At 43.4% G+C, this 14,338-nt stretch overlaps 1 protein-coding gene across 4 annotated transcripts in view; it reads left to right on the top strand.

Moving 5' to 3' along the window:
• USP9X (ubiquitin specific peptidase 9 X-linked) overlaps positions 1-14,338 on the top strand; it is a 1,493,361-nt gene that overhangs the window by 1,323,022 nt on the left and 156,001 nt on the right. The window lies entirely within an intron of this gene.

Raw genomic sequence — 14,338 nt, 5'->3', positions numbered from 1 at the left:
AGAGGACTAAAATTATCTTTGGGTATGTCCGATATTAGTCTGACAATTAGTTACCTTCGTTAAAAGAAATCTGTAGATAGCTTGACCTTGGTTGCTGAAAAGCCTTGGTTTTGAGAATTGTAAGAATTTCGTGTCTGAAAACATTTTCTTATAACTCTGAGTTGTTTACATATATTGAATAATAATGTGCAGTTCTAACTGCATTTTGTGTATGACCAATGACTATGTTCAAGGGTACTCTAACGCAAACATAAAGTAGGTATGATTTTAAAATGTTTGTCAGTTGTCTAAATTGTGCCGTTTCAAAGATTCTTGTGGACCAGTCTGAATAAAAATATGATTCATTTTTTAATTTGTTAGTGAAGGATGTTAACTGCAAGCCTCAACACTTAGCTTTCAAATTGCAACTTTTGAAGTTGCATTCAATCTGGCTAGTTCATTTGCTAGAAGGGGCAGTAGCATTCAAACATTTCCAGCTGGTCCTCCTTGTGTCACAACTTGTTTTTGAATTCCCACTCTAAATTTATTTTTAAAGGGTTTACTTTCAGAGTAATATATATATTTGTTATTTAGATTTCTTGTTTTTCTTTTCTGTAGCACAAAGATACAATGAGACACAATGTAGCATAGCATTGCATATCTAATTTGACAACTGCGATTCTAAAACAAAAAAAACAAAAAAATCCAAATGCTATCTTGTTATTTTTTTTTTCATTTAAATCAAAATGATTAGATAGTGTTATGTCTTTTTAGAGGTTGAGAAGGCATGTCATAGTTTGAATCTGTACCTTTTACGCACAAACAGCAGATATTTATTGTAAGGAAATGTCTCTTTTTGTATGGCCTGCTAACTAGATCTCAGTGCCAGTGCCCTCACTCTAAAGTTCATATCAGTTTGTCTATACCTAATAGGAAATGGCTAACTGTCTGCCACTGCAGACTTGTAGAGCAGTTGCACCCTGCTATCCCGACTTTGTCATTAAAAGCAGTGGCAAAGCGGCTACTTCCTCTTGACATCAGTGTTAGTCACCCCCATGTCTCTTGAACAGTCTCCACCTTTTGAAGTAGGTCATGAGGACAGACTGTATTTGGAAAGCTTTGCACAGCCTTCAGGTGTGAGGTCAGAATACGCTCCTTAAAAACTGCTGTTCTCACTTGTTGATATGGTGGTGTAAATGTTCTGATGAGTCAATTTTGGTTTTGTGCCTGCTGCATAGAAAACAGAATTAAAAAAATATATTTTTATTTAATATATATATATATATAGTGCGAAGTCCACCCAAATTTATTGGGGTGCTTTACATGAGCACCAGTTGTATTACACAAAGACACATTCATTTTTGTGTGTGTGTTTTTAAGGCACTGGGCGATTATGTAATCAGCCCAATATCACAGGATGAAGAGCGAATGCTGAAAGTCTAACTGGTTCCCCAGTTCCATGGTCCACAGCTCTGGCCATTAAGCTAAATCCTCTCCCCTATTTTAGAAATAGCAAACAATAAAACAAACTACTGATCAGCATACAGTCTCCTCACTGTAGTAGGGAGATAGTTCCAGAGGAATCTGTGTTAGGAAGATGGTTTTGCCAAGCAGGCATTGGCAAAGCCAATAGGTTTTGCCTGTGCAATATCTGTTGGTGTTGTCGATGTTTTGTTTTTTAAGATATTGCATAGCAGAGTGGCAGCTGTCCAGCATGGCTTAAAATAAACAAAGATGTGCTAGAACACAAGCAATGCTGGCTGTGTCATAACACTTTGTGATTTTTAAGGTTGGTTTTGTTGAACAGGGTCTGTTGCAGTGAAATAGTGTCTTTGTTCAACATTTCTGTCCTCAGGGCAACCATAAAACTTTCCAACTTTCATGCTTCACATTAAGTGAAGTCTAATAAAACTGTACCAAATTGCTCATAAAACGATTGAGTATGAACTTCTGACTCATGGATGCGAGTTGCCTCAAGGGCTGGCCTGTCTAAATAAATTCGGAGAAGAGTGCAAAAGGAAACAAGGGCCTAGTATTCTTGCGTTAAGGGAGTAGCTTCTAGTGCCCGCTTTGCAGTCTGGTACATGTAGTTTTGCCTCCCTATTAGAAATGGAAAAAATAATTACGTGTCCGACACTGCCAAGGTAAGTACACTGCTTTAGAAAAGCTGCTCCTTGATTTGACACAAATTAAGATCTTGGATGCTGTTATGAAACAAACAAGTATATTTTGCTTAACTTCTCAAAGCAAGTTATGGCAACCTTACTACCTGCGTTGGTTAGCCCCTGCACATCAATACTAGTAAAGCAAGCAGATTTTAAGACGTGCCAAACGGTCTAAACACCCCCCGTTTGGGAAGTCTCATTAAAAAGCATTGTAATATGCCTAAAGTCCATCACAGGTGGCTTATGCACACAGAGTGTGTTTGAGTTAGTTAAGAACGAATAAACCACTTCTTGTATGTGCTTGTAGTACAGTGTCAGATCCACTGGCCCAGTAGTGGGCCGGAGCAGAAAATAAACTCCACCATCACTCATTAAATAGAACTGCTAACTTGAACAGCATATGCGAGGCATACCATTTACGTTTAAAGCAGGTACCAAAAGAAGAAAAAAATTAACTGAGACACGGCCATCAACATTCATCTTGAAACCACACAATAAAGCAGAATCATACCAGTTACGCTTTAACCGAACACTAAGGCTCAGAACCCAGCACTACTTTAAAATCCATTAATATTGTAGCTATCCAAACTCATCATACCATCACGGAAATTGCTTTAGCCGACGCATTTGTCTTTTTAAAAAATGTTTACCCCTGGAAAAACATCAAGGCACCATTTCCTGCCTTTCAACTCTTACCTGACCTTTCTAATCACTACAGCTTTCTTGAAGGTGATTGTATGCCACCTGCCCCAGTCACACTTGAAAGTTGTGTGCAGGAGGTTTTGGGGATGACAACAAGAAGAGGGTGGGAAACAAAGAATGTGCAGTGGGAGGTGGCACTGGGTTAAAGAAAATAAAGGACGGGATGGGGGTGGGGCTGTTTAAAAAAGAAAGGCGCTAGGAAGGAGCCTGAGGGGGAAGTTTGACACCATGGAACGCAGTAGAGTCGGGGGCGGGGGGGAGGAAAACACCAGAGAAGGAGGACAAGAGTGAAGGAGAGGGACTGGAGGAACTACAGATGCATGCACTCTGCTTGTCGAAAAGTAAAAAAAAAAAAAAAAAAAAAAAAAAATTAAAGTACCTCGAGGAGCGTAGTCTGTTGGCCAGTGGAAGGACACTGGCCTCAAGAAGTTGTACTTGGTCCAGGCTCCACAGCAGGGATGAACTCTAGAGTGAAGCCCAGGAGGAAGCTGGAGGTGAGGAGGAGATGCTGACCAATAGAAAGCAAGGAAACGAAAGTGATGTGGGAGCCAGCCAGTGGTAAATATAGGTAAGTAATGGGTGCGCTGTATGGTCCTGTAAAGATTTTTCTTTCTCTTGACAAAAGATTTCGCAAGCACAGCACAAGCACTGTGCGGGGAAAACCTGAAACAATTAACAAACTCATTTAAGTAGTTTGTCTTGTAATGGCTGCTCACTTGCCCAGGTTCCTCATCTTAACTTCTCCTGGGTGCCAGTCTGGTAACAGAATCTTTTCACAGCACTATCAGTTCATACACCCTACGTGGCACTGTAAGATTTCATTTGCAGATCCATGTGACTCAGCGAGTAAAATTTAAGGTTCCAAGTACACTAGTTTCCTTGGTCCCCTTTTTGATGCCTCAGACACAGGATCCAGAACTCCAGGTTTTCTTGCTTTATATGCTTTTTAAGACAAATTCAAAAAGGTTATTTCTCAGCTGTGTCCCTTCCAAAACGTTCTAAGAAAGGTTATTGTGCTGGTTGCTCCTCCCCCATTAGAGGAATTTAAATACTGTATGTTCCGCTGCAATAAGGGATATATGTAGATAAACAGTCTTCACAAAAAGACTTTAACACAGCTGTCGACATAGCCCACTCTATAGGTTTCTGAGATAGTCCTCCATCCTAGTTTCTGCATTGTTTACTACTCTGTTCTAAAAACTTGTGAATTAAAATAGGGCATGCAGAAAAGATAAGAAGTGCTAAAGGTTGGTAACATATTATTTGTGCTTTTTTTTTTTTTAGCTCTTCTACACTACCAAGAATTTTTTTTGTTGGTATACTTTAGTGCTTTTTCGGTTCTTTAAGTGTCATATCTCAACCATTATGTAAGTACCCAATGATTGCATGAGATATGGGTAGTAATTCTGGTCTAAATAAGTTAATGTCAATAAAGCTGGTTGTTGCACATTACTCACTGTTTGTTACTCGTAAAGACAAAATACTAGTTGATGCATCAGGCAAGTCTGTACAACTAATGTAAGAGAGGATATGTATGTATACGCGTGTGTATATATGTATGTGTATTTATATTTTATATATATATTTATTTTTATATATATTACATATTACATTACCCACTGACGATAGGCAGTAATTTATACAGGACCTAGTTTCCACAGGAAAAGCATTTTTTTTTTTTTCCCCTATAACCTTGGCACAGTTTGACGAATCTTTGCAAAATTTGAAAACTAGGAAGCTAGTCAATTTAGCTGCTGTTTGGAAAGTTGAGGGTGATTAGTCAAGTGGGGGCTAAGAAAAAAAGGGGGGTCCCAAAACGTGTTTTCCCCATGGAGTTTCCTATATAGATTTTAGACACAACTACAGCCCGACCCGCGGGACAGAATTACACCAGATTTGCGAGAAACCTAGCTGTTGGTCCAGAAAGAGCCATTTCTGTTATTTTGTGTAAATCTGTTACGTAGCTTTGGAGTTAATAAAAGAAAAATAATTTTGTATATCTAGAGACTCGGATCCTTCACAGGTACCCTCCTGGTATCTGCAGATACCTGTGGATCCATAGCCAATAGGGGGAGAGGGGGCAACACCATAGCCCTGCCCCACATGGTCTTTGCCTGTGCGAAGCGTGGGGTTGGGTCATGTGGCCGCGGGGGTGGGGTGGCGGTGGTGTGGTTGCAGGGCCTGGGCTCAGCCTTGCGCAGCAGTGGCTGTACTAACATACTGTCTTTATATAGTACTTTGTTAGAATAACCATAGAAATTCACTGAAAAAATAAAGGTTACAGGGACTTATAGTTAGGTTGACATTTTATCCACACAGAACTGTAGAAATTCAGCAGTTATAGTAATACTTATAGTTAAACGTATCTGAAGAAACTGTAAATTGTTCCAGAAAGTAACTTTCGGCTAAGAGTTAAAGTTTCTTAACAGAAGTATAATTATAACTGCTGAACTTCTGTGGTTTTGTGTGAGTAAAACGTGAATGTCCGTGCAACCTTTGGTTTTTTGAAAGAAAATATTATACGTGTGTGTGTATATATATATATATATATATATATATATATATATATATACATACATACACACATACAAAGAGAGATAAAACATGCTTTTATTGCACAAAATGCAGTGGTATAAAAAAACATTTCACCGGGAACCGTGCAGTATACAAACTATTTCCGAGTTCTCTGAAAATCTGTGTTTCATCCACTTAAGGACATGTCCGAAACTACTCTGCAGAGCTTTAGCATTGTAAGGTCCACCAGGAGTGTACAGCAAGGCTATGTAAATTATGTGGCGAAGGTGAATGGTGCATAATCATATTGCCAGTCCCTACATACAATGTTAGGGACTTGAATAGTCGGTTAAGTGGCTGAGCATCCTGCTGAAACTCGGGCGTTGGTAAGCTAAGGTGTGCTTCCTCTAGGACAGTGGCTGTTTAACCTTTTAATCTCTGTGGACCCACACTAAATCATTACTGAAATCTGGGGACCCCCACTGAGCCATTGTTGGAAGCCGCAGACCCCCAGCCTAAGCAGCTTCTATTGTTTGGACCTCAAAACAATACACATGAATACAAAAACAAGTATACACCAAAGAAATGCTAAAATATTTGAATATTTTGTAAAATTCACATTAAAATATAGAAAAATGTTTAAACTTTCAATGTTGCCTGCTTATTTGTTTATACTTCATTCATTTTAATAGATTAATTTTAAAATTATGTCAAAGAATTGCGGACCCCCAGGGTTCCTCGGGCCACAGGCTAAGAAGCACTGTTCTAGGAGGCCTATTTATTGTGGGCAGATCTGGGAAAGCTGTGACCTCAGACATTTCTGCTACATTTCTCTGCAGAAAGGAAGGTGTCAATAGTAGGAATACTAATAGCTACCTAATGCATAGCGACTACAGAGTTCCTGTGTGTGTAATCTGTGGGGTGTGGGATAGTCTGATGCTTTGGCCTAAATCTGTGCCCCCAGTCAAGAAATAATCTTTCCAGAGCAGTGCTATCCGAAGGACACGACTTCTCCTATGGGTTCTTTGATCATTGGGAAGAGGTATGTGAGTTTAGTTATGTGAGAAAGACAGGTCCCAGCGGTCATTGGGGGAGGGTCTGTGTAGAGGTCACACAATGAACACAGTAATTGAAACTTGTTATTCTTACACTTCTCAGTGGTACATCAGACTATAGACGAAATAGGTCACTGGCATATTGATAGCTACCTTGCAGGCTTGCTAGATTCAGTTGATCAATGCTCCAGACACTCGCAGACTATGGTTCAATCACAGGAACACTTAAGTGATTGGAACTGGGAGGGTCTATAAGAGGGGGGACCTGGAGACAGAGGGATTCACTACTCAGAAACCTGGTGGTAATAGAAATGGTTTGCAAACAAATTAAGTAATACATTGCCCTTAAGTACAGGGAGAAGGGTAGTAAGTGTATGACCTGAGATTCCCTGAAGGTCAGTACTGATTGGCACCTTCATCAAGAAGACGGCAGAAGTAGGGCAATGGGGGGTAGGAGGGGACACTACTGGCTAGATTCCTAGACAATTCAACAATGCTAGAATCTACAATCAGATCAGCCCAGCCAGACTAACCTGGTATAAACTGACAGCACAATCAGAGAAGATGCAAGTGATTGAAAATGTCAAAGAATGTCATATATTAGTTAGGCTAGGGATAACATACCACAAAGGTAGTAATAAGGCAAGTAGGTAGGTTATTAGCCAATAAACTGAGTGCCTGCCATATATTCAGCTTCATTTTGGAGGTGAAAGATGATGCAGTTTTCAAGCTATTGTACAAGTAAATCTTAAAGCCTTTAACTTGTTCCACCACAAAATTTACAGGACTGTCCCTATGAATCCCTAAGTACAACAGCAATATAGGCTCCACCTACCTTCCTAAATTTAGTGAAGTAGACATTAAGCAAATTGAAGCACCTACTGCCAAGTAGAAGGTGCTAAAGGTGATTGGTGGAGGTCTCCAATGGCATTTGGGACTCTAAAAGGGTTACCCAGGCTATTGCAGAAGTAATAATATCAGCAGTCCCTTAATCTGTGAAGGACCCCATACTTTGACCTCTTCCAGTCCAATATCTTTACTGAATGTGGATGTCAAAGTACTCACAATTACCCTAGCCACTAGGTTAGAGAACATCTTGCCCTGCATGATCCATGCATACCAAACAGGCTTCATTAAAGGGGGTTTCACAAATGACAGCATAAAACAAGCATTGGCAGAAGCAGCTGATGTACAGAATGATGGGTTTAAAAAATATTAAACAAAAATTAAGCATGATGACTTAGCCACTGGGACGTGTCATTTTGTAGGTGCATGAGTGTGTTAAACATGCATATGTGCACCTAAAAAATTATACAGCATAGGCGCCACAATCTCTTGCTCTCTTTAAATAAGAAAATGATAATGGAGGGGTAATAGTGGGGGGGGGGGCATCTCTGGGAGAGCAACATGTAAACCAGCTGGGGGCACACAAGCAAAAGGGGTAAAAGAGAGTAGTACAGAGCTAAGATGAGGCTCGCACAGACATGCTCTCTCTTGTGGAGTGCTTCAACAACAAAAATAGTAGCATCCAAAACATGAGCAGTGGAAGGTCATAACTACTTTGGCAGTGCTCCAGGGGAGGGCCAACCGCAATAAGAGGAAGTGAAGATTGCATCTAGTGATGAACAAGAAGCAAGCAAGTGAAAGTGACAGTTAAGTTAACCAATGGTGATTAATGGGTGGGCTGTAAGCCCTCTGTGAGCTAACAAAATGTCCTGCAGTTGCCAGTGCATGTGTTGTCTCTGGTGAGGCCTAAAAAGAAATGCACTTTAAAGACATTGCCAAGCAGAAGAAGAGTGGCTGTCTTCTTTTCCCTTAACACCAAAAAGGCATTTAATCACGGTGATTGAGACTTCATGGTGAATGTACTGGAGCCCGTTGGTTTCAGTTAAACAGTTTGCAGGTCGGGTCCTGGCCCCACCATGCTAGGATGTGAATATGATTGAATGAGAGGTCGCAGACCCAATGGAGATGGGGAGATGCAGAGAGGGACAAAGTAGCGCTGCCTCCTCTTGCTTGTTTTAGGTCAATCTTACACAGGGCATGCACTGTCTGTTGGGAAGCATACTGTGGCATACCAAAAACAGAGGGGCTTGGAACCTGTCCGTTTCTTACATTGGTTGACATTCCTTGTCACTCCCAGTTGCCTACTTCATATTCCTACCCCAGCTGGTCAATCCTGTGTTTGACTTTCGCATGGAATATTCCTCTATGTTGTCTTTGTTTGGCTGGCATCACTGCTTCCACTACTTGCTTTACAAGCTCTACTTTTTAATTTTTTGTAGAGCACTCCATTTGAATGCTTGGGTTTTTTAGCTGTCTGTCTAGCGTGTGTCTCTTCTTCTTCACTCCATGTTTCTCTCTGTTGCCCACCTGCCTCCCTCCCCCTTACCCAAGTGCTTTTCCACATTGCTTCTGACCACCTTGTTACTTTTGCTCCTGCCCTCCTTTTTGCTATTGTGTCCCCCAGCACACCCCCATTTTCTTGCTTTTGAGTTCCTTTACGTGTTGCTTCAGCTTGCCCCCACATTCTCCCTTGTGCTGCTTTGCCATTTGCCCCCAGTCATCCTCATTTTGCTTTGGTATTTTTCCCACTGTGTTGCTTAGCCGTTCTCCCTATGCCCCCATGTTCCTACTGCTCCCCCTCCCTTGCCCGTTTTTGCGTGTTTAATTTTAGTTTTAGTTTCCGATCCTACTAGGATTGATAACTAAAAAGAAAGAAACCCTTTTACATTTTGTAAACATGCACCTACAAATAACACAGGTGGCCACGTTAAAGTTATTTTTTGTTTGTTTTGTTTTTTTTATTTTGCCACACTGCACCACATTGGGGATGCTGTGCAGCATCGGCAAAAATCATTGGGAAAGCCAGTGGGTCACAAATACGAGACCTATTGGCTTTGCCAGTGCTTGTTGTGTTGGTGGTGGAGCCTTTGTACAGAGCATTGTAGCATCCCAGGGATTGGACTAGGTTAAATATCTCTTAAGATATTTGTTGACCATATTTTGCTCTCTGTCACTGACCTGTTGCACTACCCGGAGGAAAGTAATGGGGTAGCTGGAGAGGTTCTAGATAGTGTAAGGTTTCTAAATCATCATCCACAAGTCGAAGGGCCTGATTGTGACTGAAAAGGCAGTGCTGCTACCAAGCCTACAGGCGTGCATGCTCTTCTGATGGTCAGCATCAGGCTTCCAGTAGTTTGGGATTAGGCTAACCCCCTATCTGCACGTTAGTGCAACTGAAATCTTCTCCAGCATATTGCACCTTATTAAATATCAGTATGATTCTAGGATCCTGTAAGAACCAGATGCTGACCTGGGTGGTAATGATTGCAGTCTAAATGTGACAGTATTGCCCATGATTATGTACTTGTCTCAGACTCTTCCATTTCTTATTATGCAGAAACACACCAGCTCCTTACAAGAACTCGGTACTGCTTAAATTGAGGGGCAAAAAGACCTTGGCAGAATTTGAGGCCCTGCTTGGCATATCCGAGATGAGGGTTTTGACCGTACTTAATTCGTTGCACTAGTATCAGGCCTCCCAACTACATTATATGATTGAATGGTTGCAAAAGGGCAGGGTGCCGGTACCTGTGTGTGTGGGCACCCTGGCATGAGCAGAGGTGCCCTCATGAACTCCAGCTCCATTTTCCTGGGCTTGGTGAGTGTGGGGACGCCATTTTATGCATATACTGGACATAGATCACTACCTGTGTTCAGCTACATAAAGGTAAGTCCGAACCTTGCCATGTTTGGTATCAAACATGTCAGAATCATACCCCAATACTGTTGCCAGTATTGGTTATATGATTCCATGCACTCTAGAGGCTCCTTAGAGGACCACCAGCATTGCTCCTACCAGCTTTCTGGGATTTTCTGGGTAGCCCACAGTGCTGCCACACCTCAGACAGGTTTCTGCCCTCCTGCTACTTGATGAGCTCAAACCCAGGAAGGCAGAACAAAGGATTTCCTTTGGGATACGGGGGTAACACCCTCCCCCTCTGGAAGTAGGTGTTACATGGTTTGGAGGGGTAGCCTCCCCAAGCCACTGGTCTGCTTTGTAGGGCACATTTGGTGCCCTCCTTGCATAAACCAGTCTCTATCGATTGATTCAGGGTCCTCCAGTCTGTGATCTGGCGCGAAACTGGACAATGAAAAGGGGAGTGACCACTCCCCTGTCCATCACCACCCTTCGGGTGATGTACAGAGCTCCTCCAGGGGGTCCCTTGATTCTGCCATCTTGAATCCAAGGTGGGCGGGGGCCTCTGAAAGCATCTGAGTGGCCAGGTCAGACAGGTGACGTCATAGCCCCCTCCTGATAGGTGGTCAACTGGCTAGGTGACCAATTCTTCTTCCAGGGCTATTTAAGGTCTCCCTCTTGGGTGAGTCTTCAGATGTGGCTTGCAAGATTCCAGCAGGACTTCTCTGCAACCTCTACTTCGACTTTTGCTCACTGGATCTGCAACTGGACCCTCCAGGAGCTGGCAATCTGCATCCACAACAAAGGCTCTGCTTGCAACGTTGTTTCCAAGGCTCCTTCCAGCTTCTGCAACATTTCCCAGGCTGTGTATCCTCTAAGGTCGGCAAGTCTTCAGTCTGCACGAGAAGGAAGAAGAAATCTCCCTTTGAGTGAAGGAGTCACTCCCCTGCATCCGCAGGCACCAACAGCAACGACTACCGGCTGTGTGGATCTCCTCTCATCCTGAGCTGCGTGGATCCTGCATCACGGGTGGTGGTCTGGAGGGGTCCCCTTGGTCCTCTCTGCCAGCTGTCCAACTTTGGTGGAGGTAAGCCTTTGCCTTCCCACGCAGGACAGTATCCCCGTACACCACGTCTCTTGCAGGTACCAAGGCTTGTTGGCATCTCCTCCAAGGGATCTTCAGGCGCCATGTAGCCCCAGCCCCTAGCACTCTTCCCTGTGATGGCACAGCCCTCTGCGTGCTTCTTCTGCGGCATGGGACCCTTCTTCAGTTGTGCTACGTAGACTCCTGGGTCCTCTTCCAGTGGGTCTCCTGTGGGTGCTGCCTTTTCTGCTGTGGACTCTTTGCGTTGATGAGGGTCCCCTGAGACTGATCCCTTCCCTCCCCCCCCCCCCCCCACTCTTTTTTCCTCTGATGGGTTCAGTCCTCCTGGACCTTGCTGGTCCCCAGCAGCTCCACTTTATTTCTACCACGACTCTTGCCTTTGCCAAGGCTTGTTGGTGGCTTTTCCATGCCACAGACTGACTGCAATCTTTCTTCCGGAGTGAGATGTTGACTGCATCCTCAAGGAACTCTTCAACTCCAGGGCTGCATTGCTGACCGTCTTCGTCCTACTGTCGACCAACTCCTGCAACCTCAGACGGGTGGGTAGTGGCTCCTGCCACCACCGGACACTCCTGCGACTTCTGGACTTGGGCCCTTTCTTTTTCAGGTCTTCCTCTTCAGGAATCCCCAACTGGTTTCTTGCAGTCTTGCCTGGGTTTTGCGTTATCTTCATTTTCATTCCTTTGGGTGGTTTAGGGAAAATCCAGTAAATTACTCCTTTCTTCCTGGTTGCTAGAGGGAACTCTGGTACTTAACTTTGGAGTTTCCTAGTTCCTCCGACTCCCCTGTACACATTCCACATAACTAGGTTGGGGTCCTGCATTTGCATTCCATTTTTTTTAGTATATTGTTTGGGCTCCCCCTAGGGTCTCTGTAGTCTATTGCTATTTGCACTGTTTTCTATTGCTATTTATACCTATTTCTGATTACAAGTATACATATCTAGTGTGTTACTTACCTCCTATTGGAGGGTCGCCTCTCCAGTACTTTTTGGTAATAGTGTCACTAAAATAAAGTACTTTTATTTTTTTAACACTGGGTGTTTTCTTTCATGTGTGTGAGTGCTGTGTGACTACAGTGGTATTAAATGAGCTTTGCATGTCTCCTAAATAAGCCTTGGCTCATCCACAGCTCCCTCTAGAGAGTTTGGCTTCTAGACACTGCCTACACTTCACTAAGAGGGGATACCTAGGCCTGGTATAAGGTGTAAGTACCATAGGTACCCACCACACACACCAGTCCAGCTTCATGAAACACCATCCTCTTGGCCTCCTATTTGTGAATCATTCCACGTTGCACTTGCAGGATCTGAAGTGGGATCTGAGGTATCAGTGGGCACAGCACCTATGGGACTTGTCCGAGTCCATCTAGGTGGCGAAGGTGACTGGGAAAGTTCAGCAGTGTTGGCTGTTTGATAGCAATTGGACTAACCGCAGACCCCTCTCCCTACCCCACCAATGAGCTGAGGGTCATGATAGATGCATAGTTATAGTGTTGGGAGGTCATCTGGAAAAGGTGGGGATCGGAGAACGCTGGTCTCGTGCGGAGACTCCACCTCCACATCAATTTTGAATTGTGAGCAATACTCTTGGCACTAAAGTCATTCCTCTTAACCATCAAAAGGGGAACAGGTACAGGTTCTTAAGGACAAAACTACTTCCATGTGGTACTGCAATAAACAAGACCATGTGTGGTCCTTGGTCATGTGCCAAGAGCCGCTTTGCCTCTCAAAATAGCTGCACAATCAGGGCAACTCCCTGGTTGTCCAGCATATGACAGAATGTTTAAATGCCAAGGTGGACCAACTCAGCTGATGTTGCCTAGTGGATCAAGAGTGGCAGCTACACTCGGAGGTGTCAAAGGGCATCTTTTAGTAATGGGGAGAACCCTAGCTCGATCGATTCACCACTGCAGGGAGTTGTGTACTGTCCAAGCTTTTGTGCATTGGAGTTTCTAAAGCAGCTCTCCCTCAGAGATACCTTCTGCCTACATGGGGGGTTGGGGCTCCATGTACGCCTTTCTGCCCTTGATGCTCCTGCCCAGCGAACAGAAAAAGATCAAAAAGGACTAGATCCTAGGGGCTCCAGACTTGGCGAGGAGAGTGTTGTACCTGGAAATTCTAGCCATGAGCATGTCCTCCAATATTGCTACATCTTCAGGAGGCTCTCGTGTCACAGCACCAAGGTTAGGTCTTGCACTAAGCCTGCACTATCTACACCTCTCTGCATGGATATTGAGCAGCGACAGTTAATTCCTTTTGACCTCCGTCTGAAGTTGTTGGTGTCAGTTTGGCAGCCAGGCTCTTGTGTGTATGCAGGGGTCTGGAAGAAATAGTCTGATGTTTCTTTCGTAACATCCTGACATATTGGTCAGAGACCTTCTTATGTCGTCTGTTTTTTTTTTTTTGCCCAGCAAGGCTTTACTGTGTTAACAGTTAAAAGGATACCTTTCAGCCTTTTTAGGTCTACTGGTTTAAACATTTCTCTTCAGTTTGCTGGTTGTGATGCTTTTTTAGAAGGACTGATCCACATGTTCCCGCGAACACCCTTTATCATTCTGCATTGGGACCATAATTTAGTACTCACTTATCTCCCTTTGACCCAATACACAGCTGTTCTTTTTGTTTCCTCATAATCAAGACAGCATTTCTCATCATCATCAGGCGTAAGAGAACTTGAAACGTCTGCATCACTTCCATACACCTTATTCATTGGAGACAAGCTGGTCCTCTGGCAAAAAGCATCCTTCTTACCAAAGATGGTAACGCTCTTCCACATAGGGCAGCCCATCTTGCCGACTTTCAATACACCACCGGACTCCTCCAAAGAGGAAGAACTTTTTGTCTGCTTATGTGGAGCAGAAAAGGACAAAGCAGTGTAAAAGAGAACTATCTCTTAATGGATTGTTTTATCCATTAAAATCTGTTATGACCTATTGAAAAAACAGACTCCAGAAGGCTTTCACGATCAGTCAGCCAGAGCAAAGTCTGCTACTGCTGTGTTGGCACGCGGTGTGCCAGTTCTGAACGTATGCAAGACCGCTATGTTAGTGCTCCTCCATACTTTCACTAAGCACTACTGCTTGGGTTTCCAGGTCCATTGAGTTTGGCACCTCG

Source organism: Pleurodeles waltl, chromosome 8 (genome assembly GCF_031143425.1).
Source record: "Pleurodeles waltl isolate 20211129_DDA chromosome 8, aPleWal1.hap1.20221129, whole genome shotgun sequence".
In the NCBI taxonomy this organism is placed as follows: domain Eukaryota; kingdom Metazoa; phylum Chordata; class Amphibia; order Caudata; family Salamandridae; genus Pleurodeles; species Pleurodeles waltl.
Note: the sequence above shows the minus strand (reverse complement) of the source record. Positions and strands in the feature narration are given on the sequence as shown.